This window comes from Cyanistes caeruleus, chromosome 14 (assembly GCF_971803275.1).
Source record: "Cyanistes caeruleus chromosome 14, bCyaCae1.hap1.1, whole genome shotgun sequence".
Taxonomy (NCBI): Eukaryota; Metazoa; Chordata; class Aves; order Passeriformes; family Paridae; genus Cyanistes; species Cyanistes caeruleus.
Genome location: NC_141714.1, coordinates 227,080 through 248,120, shown reverse-complemented (window position 1 = coordinate 248,120; position 21,041 = coordinate 227,080). Strand labels below are relative to the sequence as shown.

At 50.6% G+C, this 21,041-nt stretch overlaps 1 long non-coding RNA gene across 1 annotated transcript; it reads left to right on the top strand.

The window, feature by feature from the left end:
* The first annotated feature begins 2,636 nt into the window (after positions 1 to 2,636).
* Positions 2,637 to 20,185, top strand: LOC147650470 (uncharacterized). The gene is made up of 11 exons (XR_015276233.1): positions 2,637 to 3,552; positions 3,647 to 3,880; positions 4,172 to 4,600; positions 7,738 to 8,603; positions 11,758 to 12,984; positions 13,079 to 13,312; positions 13,604 to 16,138; positions 16,233 to 16,466; positions 16,758 to 19,292; positions 19,387 to 19,620; positions 19,912 to 20,185. It is a non-coding gene; the product is annotated as an uncharacterized LOC147650470 (long non-coding RNA).
* Positions 20,186 to 21,041: the final 856 nt, after the last annotated feature.

Below are 21,041 nucleotides of genomic sequence, written 5' to 3'. Positions count from 1 at the left end.
CTCCATCCTTGGCAACATCCAAGGCCAGCTGGGAGCGGGGCTCTGAGCAACCTATTCTGGGCGAAGATTGCTCCGCTTGGAACAAGATGGTCTTTAGGGTCCCTTCCAAGCCCAAGCACCCAGGGATTCCATCATTCATTCTACGGTCTCCGTTGTCCACTTCAGCCTGGGCCTGAACTCCTGGCGGTGATGTCACAGTGCACGCTCCAGCTAGAACTTCCAGCATCCAGCAACGGCCACAACACAACCCTTGGCTCCTTGTGCCAGCACGCTCTTCATTCACCCTGCTCCAAGCCTACCCCTGTCACCTTGTTGCCACCTGCTCCCTGATTCCCCCAGCAGTCCCCAAAGCTCCCCATCGCTTGGATTTTGCTCTCCATCCCTGCAGGATGTCTGCATTTGTTCCAAAAGAGGTATGGGACTATTCCACGGAGGCGGACACCCCGCAGCTGCCTGGCTGGGCTGGAGCTCTGTGGGACAGGCTGGGAAATTTTGCTACCTCTGCAGGCTGGCACAGACGGAGAGGAGGAGACGGACGTCGATACACAGACTGATAGAGAAGAAGCCATGGAAGTGGACGGAGAGGATACTGGAGAGGAAGAGATGGATGTGGATATGTACGAGACAGAGGAAGAGATGGAGGTGGAAACGAAAGATTATATTGAAGAGATGGATATTGATCTAAAAGACAAGGAGGAAGACATGGTCTTGGGATGAAGACCGATGCCAGCAGCAGAACAGGCAGGTGCTCCCCACAGGCAGAGTGGGGCCCCTGCTGCCAGCCTGGGGCCGGGCTGGGCACTCCCTGCTCAGGGACACGCTAGCCCATGCACTGGATTCTGCTGGCCATCCCTGGCCTGGCCTGGGCTTGCTGTGGGCCACACAAGCCCTGTTCCAGTGCCTGGGCCACAGCCCCCAGCCAGGCTCCCTTCTGGCAGCAGAGTCCCACTGGGCCAGTGTCCCAGCCCGGCAGCACATGGAACACCCTTCCGTGCCTGACTGCACTGACCGTGCTACTTGTTTTTCTTCCAGGACTTAGGGACATCACAGACACAGATGCCACCCTGCTGTACATACGTTTTACAGTTGTTGTGTTCAGGATAGAGGTTTTAGAGTTTGTTTAAGTTGCCTGTAAATACGTTTCATAGAGTTTTGTTAGAGCTGTTCTCAGGTAAATAGGTTCTATAGTTTGTTGTTGTTGTTGTTGTTACCAATATTCTTACAGTGTAAATATGTGGTGTAGTTCATTCTTGTTCCTTTTCTTCTACAGATAAACAGTCTTTGATTTTCACACCCCAGTTCTCTTTGCATTTTCTTCGGGCACATTTGCAACGCTGTGGGTTGTTTCGGGAACAACGTTTGCAGGATTCTAAAAAGAGTATCAAAACCGCTCTGCCACACTCTCAGCTGCTGCTGCTGCCCCAAAAAGCACTGGCTGGCTTTGCTCACACAATCACAGTTGTGCTGGCATTTCTACCACACCACAGGACAGCGATGTTTTCCCTCTTCTCCTGGAAATACCTACAGCACTTGTGGGTTGCAAGGCAAACATGAGCCTCTTTTAGTGGCCCTTGAAATTGGACATGTGAAATGAGGCACACTAAGCCACAGGCCAGCTGAACCTGGCATCTCTGAATGGGTCTTTACATTCTTCCCAGGAAGATGAATGGCAATCACTATTTTGGCAGGGAGGAAAGTGCATCAGCTAGCAATTTGCTGTAGAAAATGTGCTTTCTGCTCCTCTCACAGCCAAAACTCCTACCCATTTCTTGGAAGTCCTTCTTAGATAAGGACCGTGTTCAACTGAGTGACAGTGAAGCCAAATGGCAATGCCGCAATCAATTGTCCTGTACACAATCTCCTTCATCCACGTGGAAGGTTACTCACGGGCACACAAGAGGACGGAAGAAACCCAAATGCATCGTTGGACATAATAAAGTCAGACGTGTTGAGGGATGAAGAAATCTTGCAGAGATATGGAAAGCTGCCCTGAAAACCCAGTTCGGGGAGAGCCTGAGCTCTTTTGTGCTTCTAGGCCTGAAGATGCTCAGCACCTTTCCCAGAGGCTCAGCAGGCAGTAGGATTGTGCCTGAATCTGGCTCTGGAAATGCCAGTGCCTCAACTGAGAGCTGTGGCAATGATTTCCATTGCATGGAGAGGGGCCACAGTCCTGCAAGAGTCTTTCAGCAGAGCAAACAGCAGCCTGGAGGGTGGGCAGTGCTGCATCTGGACCACTGCATGCTCATCCTTCACCACAATGCAGAGCTGCCATGGATCACTTTTTCCATTTGTCCTGTTGGATATGTTTTGGAGAAGTTGTTCTAGGTGGCTTTGGATGGTGATCCAAGTAGGAAGCAGCCATTCGCCTGCTGTGATATCCTTACAACTAGTCCTAACTTCTCATTGCCTTTGGTTTGATTGGGGGTGTTTTATCTGTTTGTTTGATTGGTTTCTTTGGGTTGGTTTCTTTGTGTTTTTCTCTGTTTTGCTTGGAGTTTCTTTTCCTTTTTTAGAAATGACTGGTGAAGTTTGCACAACCAATCTCCAGAAAACGTAAAGCAGGCTTGACTTTCCAGAAATTGCTTTCGGCTGGCTTTAGCTGCATTCCCCAGGATCACGATCAGCAGTAGATATTTGCAGGTTTTGCTCTGCATCCTCAGCCTGCCCAGGTGTTGTTCAGTGTTTCAGCAGTGGAGAAGACGATGGATATTTTGCTAAACCTCCTTTCAAACAACAAAACTTGGGTTAGCACGACAGAAAAGAAGAAAAGAAAATCTTCGCCAGTTAGAACAGAGCCAGAGTCCCACCATTTCCCCCTCCACTTTTCTTTCTTTTCTACATTTAGAGGTAAAGCTTCCATCTCCAAAAGCTTCCATCTCTCACTTCCTGATGTAGCCATTTGCTACCCTTTAGCCTTGACTGCCACGCATCGGACTGCTGTCCGTGTGGGGCTGGGGATGCTCAGCCTGGAAAGAGAAGGGGGCTGGCGAGGCCTCCCTGCAGCTCTAGGAAAGATGGGCACAGAGAGGAGAAGCCTTTCAACTGCAGGAGTGAGCTTGAAGTTGGATCTAATGAAGCTGCTCTTTTCCACTCCGGCTGCTGGGCCACTGGCCCGGGCTGTGCACAGAGGCTGGGGATGCTCCATCCTTGGCAACATCCAAGGCCAGCTGGGAGCGGGGCTCTGAGCAACCTATTCTGGGCGAAGATTGCTCCGCTTGGAACAAGATGGTCTTTAGGGTCCCTTCCAAGCCCAAGCACCCAGGGATTCCATCATTCATTCTACGGTCTCCGTTGTCCACTTCAGCCTGGGCCTGAACTCCTGGCGGTGATGTCACAGTGCACGCTCCAGCTAGAACTTCCAGCATCCAGCAACGGCCACAACACAACCCTTGGCTCCTTGTGCCAGCACGCTCTTCATTCACCCTGCTCCAAGCCTACCCCTGTCACCTTGTTGCCACCTGCTCCCTGATTCCCCCAGCAGTCCCCAAAGCTCCCCATCGCTTGGATTTTGCTCTCCATCCCTGCAGGATGTCTGCATTTGTTCCAAAAGAGGTATGGGACTATTCCACGGAGGCGGACACCCCGCAGCTGCCTGGCTGGGCTGGAGCTCTGTGGGACAGGCTGGGAAATTTTGCTACCTCTGCAGGCTGGCACAGACGGAGAGGAGGAGACGGACGTCGATACACAGACTGATAGAGAAGAAGCCATGGAAGTGGACGGAGAGGATACTGGAGAGGAAGAGATGGATGTGGATATGTACGAGACAGAGGAAGAGATGGAGGTGGAAACGAAAGATTATATTGAAGAGATGGATATTGATCTAAAAGACAAGGAGGAAGACATGGTCTTGGGATGAAGACCGATGCCAGCAGCAGAACAGGCAGGTGCTCCCCACAGGCAGAGTGGGGCCCCTGCTGCCAGCCTGGGGCCGGGCTGGGCACTCCCTGCTCAGGGACACGCTAGCCCATGCACTGGATTCTGCTGGCCATCCCTGGCCTGGCCTGGGCTTGCTGTGGGCCACACAAGCCCTGTTCCAGTGCCTGGGCCACAGCCCCCAGCCAGGCTCCCTTCTGGCAGCAGAGTCCCACTGGGCCAGTGTCCCAGCCCGGCAGCACATGGAACACCCTTCCGTGCCTGACTGCACTGACCGTGCTACTTGTTTTTCTTCCAGGACTTAGGGACATCACAGACACAGATGCCACCCTGCTGTACATACGTTTTACAGTTGTTGTGTTCAGGATAGAGGTTTTAGAGTTTGTTTAAGTTGCCTGTAAATACGTTTCATAGAGTTTTGTTAGAGCTGTTCTCAGGTAAATAGGTTCTATAGTTTGTTGTTGTTGTTGTTGTTACCAATATTCTTACAGTGTAAATATGTGGTGTAGTTCATTCTTGTTCCTTTTCTTCTACAGATAAACAGTCTTTGATTTTCACACCCCAGTTCTCTTTGCATTTTCTTCGGGCACATTTGCAACGCTGTGGGTTGTTTCGGGAACAACGTTTGCAGGATTCTAAAAAGAGTATCAAAACCGCTCTGCCACACTCTCAGCTGCTGCTGCTGCCCCAAAAAGCACTGGCTGGCTTTGCTCACACAATCACAGTTGTGCTGGCATTTCTACCACACCACAGGACAGCGATGTTTTCCCTCTTCTCCTGGAAATACCTACAGCACTTGTGGGTTGCAAGGCAAACATGAGCCTCTTTTAGTGGCCCTTGAAATTGGACATGTGAAATGAGGCACACTAAGCCACAGGCCAGCTGAACCTGGCATCTCTGAATGGGTCTTTACATTCTTCCCAGGAAGATGAATGGCAATCACTATTTTGGCAGGGAGGAAAGTGCATCAGCTAGCAATTTGCTGTAGAAAATGTGCTTTCTGCTCCTCTCACAGCCAAAACTCCTACCCATTTCTTGGAAGTCCTTCTTAGATAAGGACCGTGTTCAACTGAGTGACAGTGAAGCCAAATGGCAATGCCGCAATCAATTGTCCTGTACACAATCTCCTTCATCCACGTGGAAGGTTACTCACGGGCACACAAGAGGACGGAAGAAACCCAAATGCATCGTTGGACATAATAAAGTCAGACGTGTTGAGGGATGAAGAAATCTTGCAGAGATATGGAAAGCTGCCCTGAAAACCCAGTTCGGGGAGAGCCTGAGCTCTTTTGTGCTTCTAGGCCTGAAGATGCTCAGCACCTTTCCCAGAGGCTCAGCAGGCAGTAGGATTGTGCCTGAATCTGGCTCTGGAAATGCCAGTGCCTCAACTGAGAGCTGTGGCAATGATTTCCATTGCATGGAGAGGGGCCACAGTCCTGCAAGAGTCTTTCAGCAGAGCAAACAGCAGCCTGGAGGGTGGGCAGTGCTGCATCTGGACCACTGCATGCTCATCCTTCACCACAATGCAGAGCTGCCATGGATCACTTTTTCCATTTGTCCTGTTGGATATGTTTTGGAGAAGTTGTTCTAGGTGGCTTTGGATGGTGATCCAAGTAGGAAGCAGCCATTCGCCTGCTGTGATATCCTTACAACTAGTCCTAACTTCTCATTGCCTTTGGTTTGATTGGGGGTGTTTTATCTGTTTGTTTGATTGGTTTCTTTGGGTTGGTTTCTTTGTGTTTTTCTCTGTTTTGCTTGGAGTTTCTTTTCCTTTTTTAGAAATGACTGGTGAAGTTTGCACAACCAATCTCCAGAAAACGTAAAGCAGGCTTGACTTTCCAGAAATTGCTTTCGGCTGGCTTTAGCTGCATTCCCCAGGATCACGATCAGCAGTAGATATTTGCAGGTTTTGCTCTGCATCCTCAGCCTGCCCAGGTGTTGTTCAGTGTTTCAGCAGTGGAGAAGACGATGGATATTTTGCTAAACCTCCTTTCAAACAACAAAACTTGGGTTAGCACGACAGAAAAGAAGAAAAGAAAATCTTCGCCAGTTAGAACAGAGCCAGAGTCCCACCATTTCCCCCTCCACTTTTCTTTCTTTTCTACATTTAGAGGTAAAGCTTCCATCTCCAAAAGCTTCCATCTCTCACTTCCTGATGTAGCCATTTGCTACCCTTTAGCCTTGACTGCCACGCATCGGACTGCTGTCCGTGTGGGGCTGGGGATGCTCAGCCTGGAAAGAGAAGGGGGCTGGCGAGGCCTCCCTGCAGCTCTAGGAAAGATGGGCACAGAGAGGAGAAGCCTTTCAACTGCAGGAGTGAGCTTGAAGTTGGATCTAATGAAGCTGCTCTTTTCCACTCCGGCTGCTGGGCCACTGGCCCGGGCTGTGCACAGAGGCTGGGGATGCTCCATCCTTGGCAACATCCAAGGCCAGCTGGGAGCGGGGCTCTGAGCAACCTATTCTGGGCGAAGATCGCTCCGCTTGGAACAAGATGGTCTTTAGGGTCCCTTCCAAGCCCAAGCACCCAGGGATTCCGTCATTCATTCTACGGTCTCCGTTGTCCACTTCAGCCTGGGCCTGAACTCCTGGCGGTGATGTCACAGTGCACGCTCCAGCTAGAACTTCCAGCATCCAGCAACGGCCACAACACAACCCTTGGCTCCTTGTGCCAGCACGCTCTTCATTCACCCTGCTCCAAGCCTACCCCTGTCACCTTGTTGCCACCTGCTCCCTGATTCCCCCAGCAGTCCCCAAAGCTCCCCATCGCTTGGATTTTGCTCTCCATCCCTGCAGGATGTCTGCATTTGTTCCAAAAGAGGTATGGGACTATTCCACGGAGGCGGACACCCCGCAGCTGCCTGGCTGGGCTGGAGCTCTGTGGGACAGGCTGGGAAATTTTGCTACCTCTGCAGGCTGGCACAGACGGAGAGGAGGAGACGGACGTCGATACACAGACTGATAGAGAAGAAGCCATGGAAGTGGACGGAGAGGATACTGGAGAGGAAGAGATGGATGTGGATATGTACGAGACAGAGGAAGAGATGGAGGTGGAAACGAAAGATTATATTGAAGAGATGGATATTGATCTAAAAGACAAGGAGGAAGACATGGTCTTGGGATGAAGACCGATGCCAGCAGCAGAACAGGCAGGTGCTCCCCACAGGCAGAGTGGGGCCCCTGCTGCCAGCCTGGGGCCGGGCTGGGCACTCCCTGCTCAGGGACACGCTAGCCCATGCACTGGATTCTGCTGGCCATCCCTGGCCTGGCCTGGGCTTGCTGTGGGCCACACAAGCCCTGTTCCAGTGCCTGGGCCACAGCCCCCAGCCAGGCTCCCTTCTGGCAGCAGAGTCCCACTGGGCCAGTGTCCCAGCCCGGCAGCACATGGAACACCCTTCCGTGCCTGACTGCACTGACCGTGCTACTTGTTTTTCTTCCAGGACTTAGGGACATCACAGACACAGATGCCACCCTGCTGTACATACGTTTTACAGTTGTTGTGTTCAGGATAGAGGTTTTAGAGTTTGTTTAAGTTGCCTGTAAATACGTTTCATAGAGTTTTGTTAGAGCTGTTCTCAGGTAAATAGGTTCTATAGTTTGTTGTTGTTGTTGTTGTTACCAATATTCTTACAGTGTAAATATGTGGTGTAGTTCATTCTTGTTCCTTTTCTTCTACAGATAAACAGTCTTTGATTTTCACACCCCAGTTCTCTTTGCATTTTCTTCGGGCACATTTGCAAAGCTGTGGGTTGTTTCGGGAACAACGTTTGCAGGACTCTAAAAAGAGTATCAAAACCGCTCTGCCACACTCTCAGCTGCTGCTGCTGCCCCAAAAAGCACTGGCTGGCTTTGCTCACACAATCACAGTTGTGGTGGCATTTCTACCACACCACAGGACAGCGATGTTTTCCCTCTTCTCCTGGAAATACCTACAGCACTTGTGGGTTGCAAGGCAAACATGAGCCTCTTTTAGTGGCCCTTGAAATTGGACATGTGAAATGAGGCACACAAAGCCACAGGCCAGCTGAACCTGGCATCTCTGAATGGGTCTTTACATTCTTCCCAGGAAGATGAATGGCAATCACTATTTTGGCAGGGAGGAAAGTGCATCAGCTAGCAATTTGCTGTAGAAAATGTGCTTTCTGCTCCTCTCACAGCCAAAACTCCTACCCATTTCTTGGAAGTCCTTCTTAGATAAGGACCGTGTTCAACTGAGTGACAGTGAAGCCAAATGGCAATGCCGCAATCAATTGTCCTGTACACAATCTCCTTCATCCACGTGGAAGGTTACTCACGGGCACACAAGAGGACGGAAGAAACCCAAATGCATCGTTGGACATAATAAAGTCAGACGTGTTGAGGGATGAAGAAATCTTGCAGAGATATGGAAAGCTGCCCTGAAAACCCAGTTCGGGGAGAGCCTGAGCTCTTTTGTGCTTCTAGGCCTGAAGATGCTCAGCACCTTTCCCAGAGGCTCAGCAGGCAGTAGGATTGTGCCTGAATCTGGCTCTGGAAATGCCAGTGCCTCAACTGAGAGCTGTGGCAATGATTTCCATTGCATGGAGAGGGGCCACAGTCCTGCAAGAGTCTTTCAGCAGAGCAAACAGCAGCCTGGAGGGTGGGCAGTGCTGCATCTGGACCACTGCATGCTCATCCTTCACCACAATGCAGAGCTGCCATGGATCACTTTTTCCATTTCTCCTGTTGGATACGTTTTGGAGAAGTTGTTCTAGGTGGCTTTGGATGGTGATCCAAGTAGGAAGCAGCCATTCGCCTGCTGTGATATCCTTACAACTAGTCCTAACTTCTCATTGCCTTTGGTTTGATTGGGGGTGTTTTATCTGTTTGTTTGATTGGTTTCTTTGGGTTGGTTTCTTTGTGTTTTTCTCTGTTTTGCTTGGAGTTTCTTTTCCTTTTTTAGAAATGACTGGTGAAGTTGGCACAACCAAACTCCAGAACACGTAGAGCAGGCTTGACTTTCCAGAAATTGCTTTTGGCTGGCTTTAGCTGCATTCCCCAGGATCACGATCAGCAGTAGATATTTGCAGGTTTTGCTCTGCATCCTCAGCCTGCCCAGATGTTGTTCAGTGTTTCAGCAGTGGAGAAGACGATGGATATTTTGCTAAACCTCCTTTCAAACAACAAAACTTGGGTTAGCACGACAGAAAAGAAGAAAAGAAAATCTTCGCCAGTTAGAACAGAGCCAGAGTCCCACCATTTCCCCCTCCACTTCTCTTTCTTTTCTACATTTAGAGGTAAAGCTTCCATCTCCAAAAGCTTCCATCTCTCACTTCCTGATGTAGCCATTTGCTACCCTTTAGCCTTGACTGCCACGCATCGGACTGCTGTCCGTGTGGGGCTGGGGATGCTCAGCCTGGAAAGAGAAGGGGGCTGGCGAGGCCTCCCTGCAGCTCTAGGAAAGATGGGCACAGAGAGGAGAAGCCTTTCAACTGCAGGAGTGAGCTTGAAGTTGGATCTAATGAAGCTGCTCTTTTCCACTCCGGCTGCTGGGCCACTGGCCCGGGCTGTGCACAGAGGCTGGGGATGCTCCATCCTTGGCAACATCCAAGGCCAGCTGGGAGCGGGGCTCTGAGCAACCTATTCTGGGCGAAGATCGCTCCGCTTGGAACAAGATGGTCTTTAGGGTCCCTTCCAAGCCCAAGCACCCAGGGATTCCATCATTCATTCTACGGTCTCCGTTGTCCACTTCAGCCTGGGCCTGAACTCCTGGCGGTGATGTCACAGTGCACGCTCCAGCTAGAACTTCCAGCATCCAGCAACGGCCACAACACAACCCTTGGCTCCTTGTGCCAGCACGCTCTTCATTCACCCTGCTCCAAGCCTACCCCTGTCACCTTGTTGCCACCTGCTCCCTGATTCCCCCAGCAGTCCCCAAAGCTCCCCATCGCTTGGATTTTGCTCTCCATCCCTGCAGGATGTCTGCATTTGTTCCAAAAGAGGTATGGGACTATTCCACGGAGGCGGACACCCCGCAGCTGCCTGGCTGGGCTGGAGCTCTGTGGGACAGGCTGGGAAATTTTGCTACCTCTGCAGGCTGGCACAGACCGAGAGGAGGAGACGGACGTCGATACACAGACTGATAGAGAAGAAGCCATGGAAGTGGACGGAGAGGATACTGGAGAGGAAGAGATGGATGTGGATATGTACGAGACAGAGGAAGAGATGGAGGTGGAAACGAAAGATTATATTGAAGAGATGGATATTGATCTAAAAGACAAGGAGGAAGACATGGTCTTGGGATGAAGACCGATGCCAGCAGCAGAACAGGCAGGTGCTCCCCACAGGCAGAGTGGGGCCCCTGCTGCCAGCCTGGGGCCGGGCTGGGCACTTCCTGCTCAGGGACACGCTAGCCCATGCACTGCATTCTGCTGGCCATCCCTGGCCTGGCCTGGGCTTGCTGTGGGCCACACAAGTCCTGTTCCAGTGCCTGGGCCACAGCCCCCAGCCAGGCTCCCTTCTGGCAGCAGAGTCCCACTGGGCCAGTGTCCCAGCCCGGCAGCACATGGAACACCCTTCCGTGCCTGACTGCACTGACCGTGCAACTTGTTTTTCTTCCAGGACTTAGGGACATCACAGACACAGATGCCACCCTGCTGTACATACGTTTTACAGTTGTTGTGTTCAGGATAGAGGTTTTAGAGTTTGTTTAAGTTGCCTGTAAATACGTTTCATAGAGTTTTGTTAGAGCTGTTCTCAGGTAAATAGGTTCTATAGTTTGTTGTTGTTGTTGTGGTTGTTGTTGTTGTTGTTACCAATATTCTTACAGTGTAAATATGTGGTGTAGTTCATTCTTGTTCCTTTTCTTCTACAGATAAACAGTCTTTGATTTTCACACCCCAGTTCTCTTTGCATTTTCTTCGGGCACATTTGCAACGCTGTGGGTTGTTTCGGGAACAACGTTTGCAGGATTCTAAAAAGAGTATCAAACCCGCTCTGCCACACTCTCAGCTGCTGCTGCTGCCCCAAAAAGCACTGGCTGGCTTTGCTCACACAATCACAGTTGTGGTGGCATTTCTACCACACCACAGGACAGCGATGTTTTCCCTCTTCTCCTGGAAATACCTACAGCACTTGTGGGTTGCAAGGCAAACATGAGCCTCTTTTAGTGGCCCTTGAAACTGGACATGTGAAATGAGGCACACTAAGCCACAGGCCAGCTGAACCTGGCATCTCTGAATGGGTCTTTACATTCTTCCCAGGAAGATGAATGGCAATCACTATTTTGGCAGGGAGGAAAGTGCATCAGCTAGCAATTTGCTGTAGAAAATGTGCTTTCTGCTCCTCTCACAGCCAAAACTCCTACCCATTTCTTGGAAGTCCTTCTTAGATAAGGACCGTGTTCAACTGAGTGACAGTGAAGCCAAATGGCAATGCCGCAATCAATTGTCCTGTACACAATCTCCTTCATCCACGTGGAAGGTTACCCACGGGCACACAAGAGGACGGAAGAAACCCAAATGCATCGTTGGACATAATAAAGTCAGACGTGTTGAGGGATGAAGAAATCTTGCAGAGATATGGAAAGCTGCCCTGAAAACCCAGTTCGGGGAGAGCCTGAGCTCTTTTGTGCTTCTAGGCCTGAAGATGCTCAGCACCTTTCCCAGAGGCTCAGCAGGCAGTAGGATTGTGCCTGAATCTGGCTCTGGAAATGCCAGTGCCTCAACTGAGAGCTGTGGCAATGATTTCCATTGCATGGAGAGGGGCCACAGTCCTGCAAGAGTCTTTCAGCAGAGCAAACAGCAGCCTGGAGGGTGGGCAGTGCTGCATCTGTACCACTGCATGCTCATCTTTCACCACAATGCAGAGCTGCCATGGATCACTTTTTCCATTTGTCCTGTTGGATATGTTTTGGAGAAGTTGTTCTAGGTGGCTTTGGATGGTGATCCAAGTAGGAAGCAGCCATTCGCCTGCTGTGATATCCTTACAACTAGTCCTAACTTCTCATTGCCTTTGGTTTGATTGGGGGTGTTTTATCTGTTTGTTTGATTGGTTTCTTTGGGTTGGTTTCTTTGTGTTTTTCTCTCTTTTGCTTGGAGTTTCTTTTCCTTTTTTAGAAATGACTGGTGAAGTTTGCACAAGCAAACTCCAGAAAACGTAAAGCAGGCTTGACTTTCCAGAAATTGCTTTTGGCTGGCTTTAGCTGCATTCCCCAGGATCACGATCAGCAGTAGATATTTGCAGGTTTTGCTCTGCATCCTCAGCCTGCCCAGGTGTTGTTCAGTGTTTCAGCAGTGGAGAAGACGATGGATATTTTGCTAAACCTCCTTTCAAACAACAAAACTTGGGTTAGCACGACAGAAAAGAAGAAAAGAAAATCTTCGCCAGTTAGAACAGAGCCAGAGTCCCACCATTTCCCCCTCCACTTTTCTTTCTTTTCTACATTTAGAGGTAAAGCTTCCATCTCCAAAAGCTTCCATCTCTCACTTCCTGATGTAGCCATTTGCTACCCTTTACCCTTGACTGCCACGCATCAGACTGCTGTCCGTGTGGGGCTGGGGATGCTCAGCCTGGAAAGAGAAGGGGGCTGGCGAGGCCTCCCTGCAGCTCTAGGAAAGATGGGCACAGAGAGGAGAAGCCTTTCAACTGCAGGAGTGAGCTTGAAGTTGGATCTAATGAAGCTGCTCTTTTCCACTCCGGCTGCTGGGCCACTGGCCCGGGCTGTGCACAGAGGCTGGGGATGCTCCATCCTTGGCAACATCCAAGGCCAGCTGGGAGCGGGGCTCTGAGCAACCTATTCTGGGCGAAGATTGCTCCGCTTGGAACAAGATGGTCTTTAGGGTCCCTTCCAAGCCCAAGCACCCAGGGATTCCATCATTCATTCTACGGTCTCCGTTGTCCACTTCAGCCTGGGCCTGAACTCCTGGCGGTGATGACACAGTGCACGCTCCAGCTAGAACTTCCAGCATCCAGCAACGGCCACAACACAACCCTTGGCTCCTTGTGCCAGCACGCTCTTCATTCACCCTGCTCCAAGCCTACCCCTGTCACCTTGTTGCCACCTGCTCCCTGATTCCCCCAGCAGTCCCCAAAGCTCCCCATCGCTTGGATTTTGCTCTCCATCCCTGCAGGATGTCTGCATTTGTTCCAAAAGAGGTATGGGACTATTCCACGGAGGCGGACACCCCGCAGCTGCCTGGCTGGGCTGGAGCTCTGTGGGACAGGCTGGGAAATTTTGCTACCTCTGCAGGCTGGCACAGACGGAGAGGAGGAGACGGACGTCGATACACAGACTGATAGAGAAGAAGCCATGGAAGTGGACGGAGAGGATACTGGAGAGGAAGAGATGGATGTGGATATGTACGAGACAGAGGAAGAGATGGAGGTGGAAACGAAAGATTCTATTGAAGAGATGGATATTGATCTAAAAGACAAGGAGGAAGACATGGTCTTGGGATGAAGACCGATGCCAGCAGCAGAACAGGCAGGTGCTCCCCACAGGCAGAGTGGGGCCCCTGCTGCCAGCCTGGGGCCGGGCTGGGCACTCCCTGCTCAGGGACACGCTAGCCCATGCACTGGATTCTGCTGGCCATCCCTGGCCTGGCCTGGGCTTGCTGTGGGCCACACAAGCCCTGTTCCAGTGCCTGGGCCACAGCCCCCAGCCAGGCTCCCTTCTGGCAGCAGAGTCCCACTGGGCCAGTGTCCCAGCCCGGCAGCACATGGAACACCCTTCCGTGCCAGACTGCACTGACCGTGCTACTTGTTTTTCTTCCAGGACTTAGGGACATCACAGACACAGATGCCACCCTGCTGTACATACGTTTTACAGTTGTTGTGTTCAGGATAGAGGTTTTAGAGTTTGTTTAAGTTGCCTGTAGATACGTTTCATAGAGTTTTGTTAGAGCTGTTCTCAGGTAAATAGGTTCTATAGTTTGTTGTTGTTGTTGTGGTTGTTGTTGTTGTTGTTACCAATATTCTTACAGTGTAAATATGTGGTGTAGTTCATTCTTGTTCCTTTTCTTCTACAGATAAACAGTCTTTGATTTTCACACCCCAGTTCTCTTTGCATTTTCTTCGGGCACATTTGCAACGCTGTGGGTTGTTTCGGGAACAACGTTTGCAGGATTCTAAAAAGAGTATCAAAACCGCTCTGCCACACTCTCAGCTGCTGCTGCTGCCCCAAAAAGCACTGGCTGGCTTTGCTCACACAATCACAGTTGTGCTGGCATTTCTACCACACCACAGGACAGCGATGTTTTCCCTCTTCTCCTGGAAATACCTACAGCACTTGTGGGTTGCAAGGCAAACATGAGCCTCTTTTAGTGGCCCTTGAAATTGGACATGTGAAATGAGGCACACTAAGCCACAGGCCAGCTGAACCTGGCATCTCTGAATGGGTCTTTACATTCTTCCCAGGAAGATGAATGGCAATCACTATTTTGGCAGGGAGGAAAGTGCATCAGCTAGCAATTTGCTGTAGAAAATGTGCTTTCTGCTCCTCTCACAGCCAAAACTCCTACCCATTTCTTGGAAGTCCTTCTTAGATAAGGACCGTGTTCAACTGAGTGACAGTGAAGCCAAATGGCAATGCCGCAATCAATTGTCCTGTACACAATCTCCTTCATCCACGTGGAAGGTTACCCACGGGCACACAAGAGGACGGAAGAAACCCAAATGCATCGTTGGACATAATAAAGTCAGACGTGTTGAGGGATGAAGAAATCTTGCAGAGATATGGAAAGCTGCCCTGAAAACCCAGTTCGGGGAGAGCCTGAGCTCTTTTGTGCTTCTAGGCCTGAAGATGCTCAGCACCTTTCCCAGAGGCTCAGCAGGCAGTAGGATTGTGCCTGAATCTGGCTCTGGAAATGCCAGTGCCTCAACTGAGAGCTGTGGCAATGATTTCCATTGCATGGAGAGGGGCCACAGTCCTGCAAGAGTCTTTCAGCAGAGCAAACAGCAGCCTGGAGGGTGGGCAGTGCTGCATCTGGACCACTGCATGCTCATCCTTCACCACAATGCAGAGCTGCCATGGATCACTTTTTCCATTTCTCCTGTTGGATACGTTTTGGAGAAGTTGTTCTAGGTGGCTTTGGATGGTGATCCAAGTAGGAAGCAGCCATTCGCCTGCTGTGATATCCTTACAACTAGTCCTAACTTCTCATTGCCTTTGGTTTGATTGGGGGTGTTTTATCTGTTTGTTTGATTGGTTTCTTTGGGTTGGTTTCTTTGTGTTTTTCTCTGTTTTGCTTGGAGTTTCTTTTCCTTTTTTAGAAATGACTGGTGAAGTTGGCACAACCAAACTCCAGAACACGTAGAGCAGGCTTGACTTTCCAGAAATTGCTTTTGGCTGGCTTTAGCTGCATTCCCCAGGATCACGATCAGCAGTAGATATTTGCAGGTTTTGCTCTGCATCCTCAGCCTGCCCAGGTGTTGTTCAGTGTTTCAGCAGTGGAGAAGACGATGGATATTTTGCTAAACCTCCTTTCAAACAACAAAACTTGGGTTAGCACGACAGAAAAGAAGAAAAGAAAATCTTCGCCAGTTAGAACAGAGCCAGAGTCCCACCATTTCCCCCTCCACTTTTCTTTCTTTTCTACATTTAGAGGTAAAGCTTCCATCTCCAAAAGCTTCCATCTCTCACTTCCTGATGTAGCCATTTGCTACCCTTTAGCCTTGACTGCCACGCATCGGACTGCTGTCCGTGTGGGGCTGGGGATGCTCAGCCTGGAAAGAGAAGGGGGCTGGCGAGGCCTCCCTGCAGCTCTAGGAAAGATGGGCACAGAGAGGAGAAGCCTTTCAACTGCAGGAGTGAGCTTGAAGTTGGATCTAATGAAGCTGCTCTTTTCCATTCCGGCTGCTGGAGCACTGGCCCACTCTGTGCACAGAGGCTGGGGATGCTCCATCCTTGGCAACATCCAAGGCCAGCTGGGAGCGGGGCTCTGAGCAACCTCTTCTGGGCGAAGATCGCTCCGCTTGGAACAAGATGGTCTTTAGGGTCCCTTCCAAGCCCAAGCACCCAGGGATTCCATCATTCATTCTACGGTCTCCGTTGTCCACTTCAGCCTGGGCCTGAACTCCTGGCGGTGATGTCACAGTGCACGCTCCAGCTAGAACTTCCAGCATCCAGCAACGGCCACAACACAACCCTTGGCTCCTTGTGCCAGCACGCTCTTCATTCACCCTGCTCCAAGCCTACCCCTGTCACCTTGTTGCCACCTGCTCCCTGATTACCCCAGCAGTCCCCAAAGCTCCCCATCGCTTGGATTTTGCTCTCCATCCCTGCAGGATGTTTGCATTTGTTCCAAAAGAGGTATGGTACTATTCCACGGAGGCGGACACCCCGCAGCTGCCTGGCTGGGCTGGAGCTCTGTGGGACAGGGTGGGAAATTTTGCTACCTCTGCAGGCTGGCACAGACGGAGAGGAGGAGACGGACGTCGATACACAGACTGATAGAGAAGAAGCCATGGAAGTGGACGGAGAGGATACTGGAGAGGAAGAGATGGATGTGGATATGTACGAGACAGAGGAAGAGATGGAGGTGGAAACGAAAGATTCTATTGAAGAGATGGATATTGATCTAAAAGACAAGGAGGAAGACATGGTCTTGGGATGAAGACCGATGCCAGCAGCAGAACAGGCAGGTGCTCCCCACAGGCAGAGTGGGGCCCCTGCTGCCAGCCTGGGGCCGGGCTGGGCACTTCTTGCTCAGGGACACGCTAGCCCATGCACTGGATTCTGCTGGCCATGCCTGGCCTGGCCTGGGCTTGCTGTGGGCCACACAAGTCCTGTTCCAGTGCCTGGGCCACAGCCCCCAGCCAGGCTCCCTTCTGGCAGCAGAGTCCCACTGGGCCAGTGTCCCAGCCCGGCAGCACATGGAACACCCTTCCGTGCCAGACTGCACTGACCGTGCTACTTGTTTTTCTTCCAGGACTTAGGGACATCACAGACACAGATGCCACCCTGCTGTACATACGTTTTACAGTTGTTGTGTTCAGGATAGAGGTTTTAGAGTTTGTTTAAGTTGCCTGTAGATACGTTTCATAGAGTTTTGTTAGAGCTGTTCTCAGGTAAATAGGTTCTATAGTTTGTTGTTGTTGTTGTGGTTGTTGTTGTTGTTGTTACCAATATTCTTACAGTGTAAATATGTGGTGTAGTTCATTCTTGTTCCTTTTCTTCTACAGATAAACAGTCTTTGATTTTCACACCCCAGTTCTCTTTGCATTTTCTTCGGGCACATTTGCAACGCTGTGGGTTGTTTCGGGAACAACGTTTGCAGGATTCTAAAAAGAGTATCAAACCCGCTCTGCCACACTCTCAGCTGCTGCTGCTGCCCCAAAAAGCACTGGCTGGCTTTGCTCACACAATCACAGTTGTGGTGGCATTTCTACCACACCACAGGACAGCGATGTTTTCCCTCTTCTCCTGGAAATACCTACAGCACTTGTGGGTTGCAAGGCAAACATGAGCCTCTTTTAGTGGCCCTTGAAATTGGACATGTGAAATGAGGTACACAAAGCCACAGGCCAGCTGAACCTGGCATCTCTGAATGGGTCTTTACATTCTTCCCAGGAAGATGAATGGCAATCACTATTTTGGCAGGGAGGAAAGTGCATCAGCTAGCAATTTGCTGTAGAAAATGTGCTTTCTGCTCCTCTCACAGCCAAAACTCCTACCCATTTCTTGGAAGTCCTTCTTAGATAAGGACCGTGTTCAACTGAGTGACAGTGAAGCCAAATGGCAATGCCGCAATCAATTGTCCTGTACACAATCTCCTTCATCCACGTGGAAGGTTACCCACGGGCACACAAGAGGACGGAAGAAACCCAAATGCATCGTTGGACATAATAAAGTCAGACGTGTTGAGGGATGAAGAAATCTTGCAGAGATATGGAAAGCTGCCCTGAAAACCCAGTTCGGGGAGAGCCTGAGCTCTTTTGTGCTTCTAGGCCTGAAGATGCTCAGCACCTTTCCCAGAGGCTCAGCAGGCAGTAGGATTGTGCCTGAATCTGGCTCTGGAAATGCCAGTGCCTCAACTGAGAGCTGTGGCAATGATTTCCATTGCATGGAGAGGGGCCACAGTCCTGCAAGAGTCTTTCAGCAGAGCAAACAGCAGCCTGGAGGGTGGGCAGTGCTGCATCTGTACCACTGCATGCTCATCCTTCACCACAATGCAGAGCTGCCATGGATCACTTTTTCCATTTGTCCTGTTGGATATGTTTTGGAGAAGTTGTTCTAGGTGGCTTTGGATGGTGATCCAAGTAGGAAGCAGCCATTCGCCTGCTGTGATATCCTTACAACTAGTCCTAACTTCTCATTGCCTTTGGTTTGATTGGGGGTGTTTTATCTGTTTGTTTGATTGGTTTCTTTGGGTTGGTTTCTTTGTGTTTTTCTCTCTTTTGCTTGGAGTTTCTTTTCCTTTTTTAGAAATGACTGGTGAAGTTTGCACAACCAATCTCCAGAAAACGTAAAGCAGGCTTGACTTTCCAGAAATTGCTTTTGGCTGGCTTTAGCTGCATTCCCCAGGATCACGATCAGCAGTAGATATTTGCAGGTTTTGCTCTGCATCCTCAGCCTGCCCAGGTGTTGTTCAGTGTTTCAGCAGTGGAGAAGACGATGGATATTTTGCTAAACCTCCTTTCAAACAACAAAACTTGGGTTAGCACGACAGAAAAGAAGAAAAGAAAATCTTCGCCAGTTAGAACAGAGCCAGAGTCCCACCATTTCCCCCTCCACTTTTCTTTCTTTTCTACATTTAGAGGTAAAGCTTCCATCTCCAAAAGCTTCCATCTCTCACTTCCTGATGTAGCCATTTGCTACCCTTTAGCCTTGACTGCCACGCATCGGACTGCTGTCCGTGTGGGGCTGGGGATGCTCAGCCTGGAAAGAGAAGGGGGCTGGCGAGGCCTCCCTGCAGCTCTAGGAAAGATGGGCACAGAGAGGAGAAGCCTTTCAACTGCAGGAGTGAGCTTGAAGTTGGATCTAATGAAGCTGCTCTTTTCCACTCCGGCTGCTGGGCCACTGGCCCGGGCTGTGCACAGAGGCTGGGGATGCTCCATCCTTGGCAACATCCAAGGCCAGCTGGGAGCGGGGCTCTGAGCAACCTATTCTGGGCGAAGATTGCTCCGCTTGGAACAAGATGGTCTTTAGGGTCCCTTCCAAGCCCAAGCACCCAGGGATTCCATCATTCATTCTACGGTCTCCGTTGTCCACTTCAGCCTGGGCCTGAACTCCTGGCGGTGATGTCACAGTGCACGCTCCAGCTAGAACTTCCAGCATCCAGCAACGGCCACAACACAACCCTTGGCTCCTTGTGCCAGCACGCTCTTCATTCACCCTGCTCCAAGCCTACCCCTGTCACCTTGTTGCCACCTGCTCCCTGATTCCCCCAGCAGTCCCCAAAGCTCCCCATCGCTTGGATTTTGCTCTCCATCCCTGCAGGATGTCTGCATTTGTTCCAAAAGAGGTATGGGACTATTCCACGGAGGCGGACACCCCGCAGCTGCCTGGCTGGGCTGGAGCTCTGTGGGACAGGCTGGGAAATTTTGCTACCTCTGCAGGCTGGCACAGACGGAGAGGAGGAGACGGACGTCGATACACAGACTGATAGAGAAGAAGCCATGGAAGTGGACGGAGAGGATACTGGAGAGGAAGAGATGGATGTGGATATGTACGAGACAGAGGAAGAGATGGAGGTGGAAACGAAAGATTCTATTGAAGAGATGGATATTGATCTAAAAGACAAGGAGGAAGACATGGTCTTGGGATGAAGACCGATGCCAGCAGCAGAACAGGCAGGTGCTCCCCACAGGCAGAGTGGGGCCCCTGCTGCCAGCCTGGGGCCGGGCTGGGCACTTCTTGCTCAGGGACACGCTAACCCATGCACTGGATTCTGCTGGCCATGCCTGGCCTGGCCTGGGCTTGCTGTGGGCCACACAAGTCCTGTTCCAGTGCCTGGGCCACAGCCCCCAGCCAGGCTCCCTTCTGGCAGCAGAGTCCCACTGGGCCAGTGTCCCAGCCCGGCAGCACATGGAACACCCTTCCGTGCCAGACTGCACTGACCGTGCTACTTGTTTTTCTTCCAGGACTTAGGGACATCACAGACACAGATGCCACCCTGCTGTACATACGTTTTACAGTTGTTGTGTTCAGGATAGAGGTTTTAGAGTTTGTTTAAGTTGCCTGTAGATACGTTTCATAGAGTTTTGTTAGAGCTGTTCTCAGGTAAATAGGTTCTATAGTTTGTTGTTGTTGTTGTGGTTGTTGTTGTTGTTGTTACCAATATTCTTACAGTGTAAATATGTGGTGTAGTTCATTCTTGTTCCTTTTCTTCTACAGATAAACAGTCTTTGATTTTCACACCCCAGTTCTCTTTGCATTTTCTTCGGGCACATTTGCAACGCTGTGGGTTGTTTCGGGAACAACGTTTGCAGGATTCTAAAAAGAGTATCAAACCCGCTCTGCCACACTCTCAGCTGCTGCTGCTGCCCCAAAAAGCACTGGCTGGCTTTGCTCACACAATCACAGTTGTGGTGGCATTTCTACCACACCACAGGACAGCGATGTTTTCCCTCTTCTCCTGGAAATACCTACAGCACTTGTGGGTTGCAAGGCAAACATGAGCCTCTTTTAGTGGCCCTTGAAATTGGACATGTGAAATGAGGTACACAAAGCCACAGGCCAGCTGAACCTGGCATCTCTGAATGGGTCTTTACATTCTTCCCAGGAAGATGAATGGCAATCACTATTTTGGCAGGGAGGAAAGTGCATCAGCTAGCAATTTGCTGTAGAAAATGTGCTTTCTGCTCCTCTCACAGCCAAAACTCCTACCCATTTCTTGGAAGTCCTTCTTAGATAAGGACCGTGTTCAACTGAGTGACAGTGAAGCCAAATGGCAATGCCGCAATCAATTGTCCTGTACACAATCTCCTTCATCCACGTGGAAGGTTACCCACGGGCACACAAGAGGACGGAAGAAACCCAAATGCATCGTTGGACATAATAAAGTCAGACGTGTTGAGGGATGAAGAAATCTTGCAGAGATATGGAAAGCTGCCCTGAAAACCCAGTTCGGGGAGAGCCTGAGCTCTTTTGTGCTTCTAGGCCTGAAGATGCTCAGCACCTTTCCCAGAGGCTCAGCAGGCAGTAGGATTGTGCCTGAATCTGGCTCTGGAAATGCCAGTGCCTCAACTGAGAGCTGTGGCAAGGATTTCCA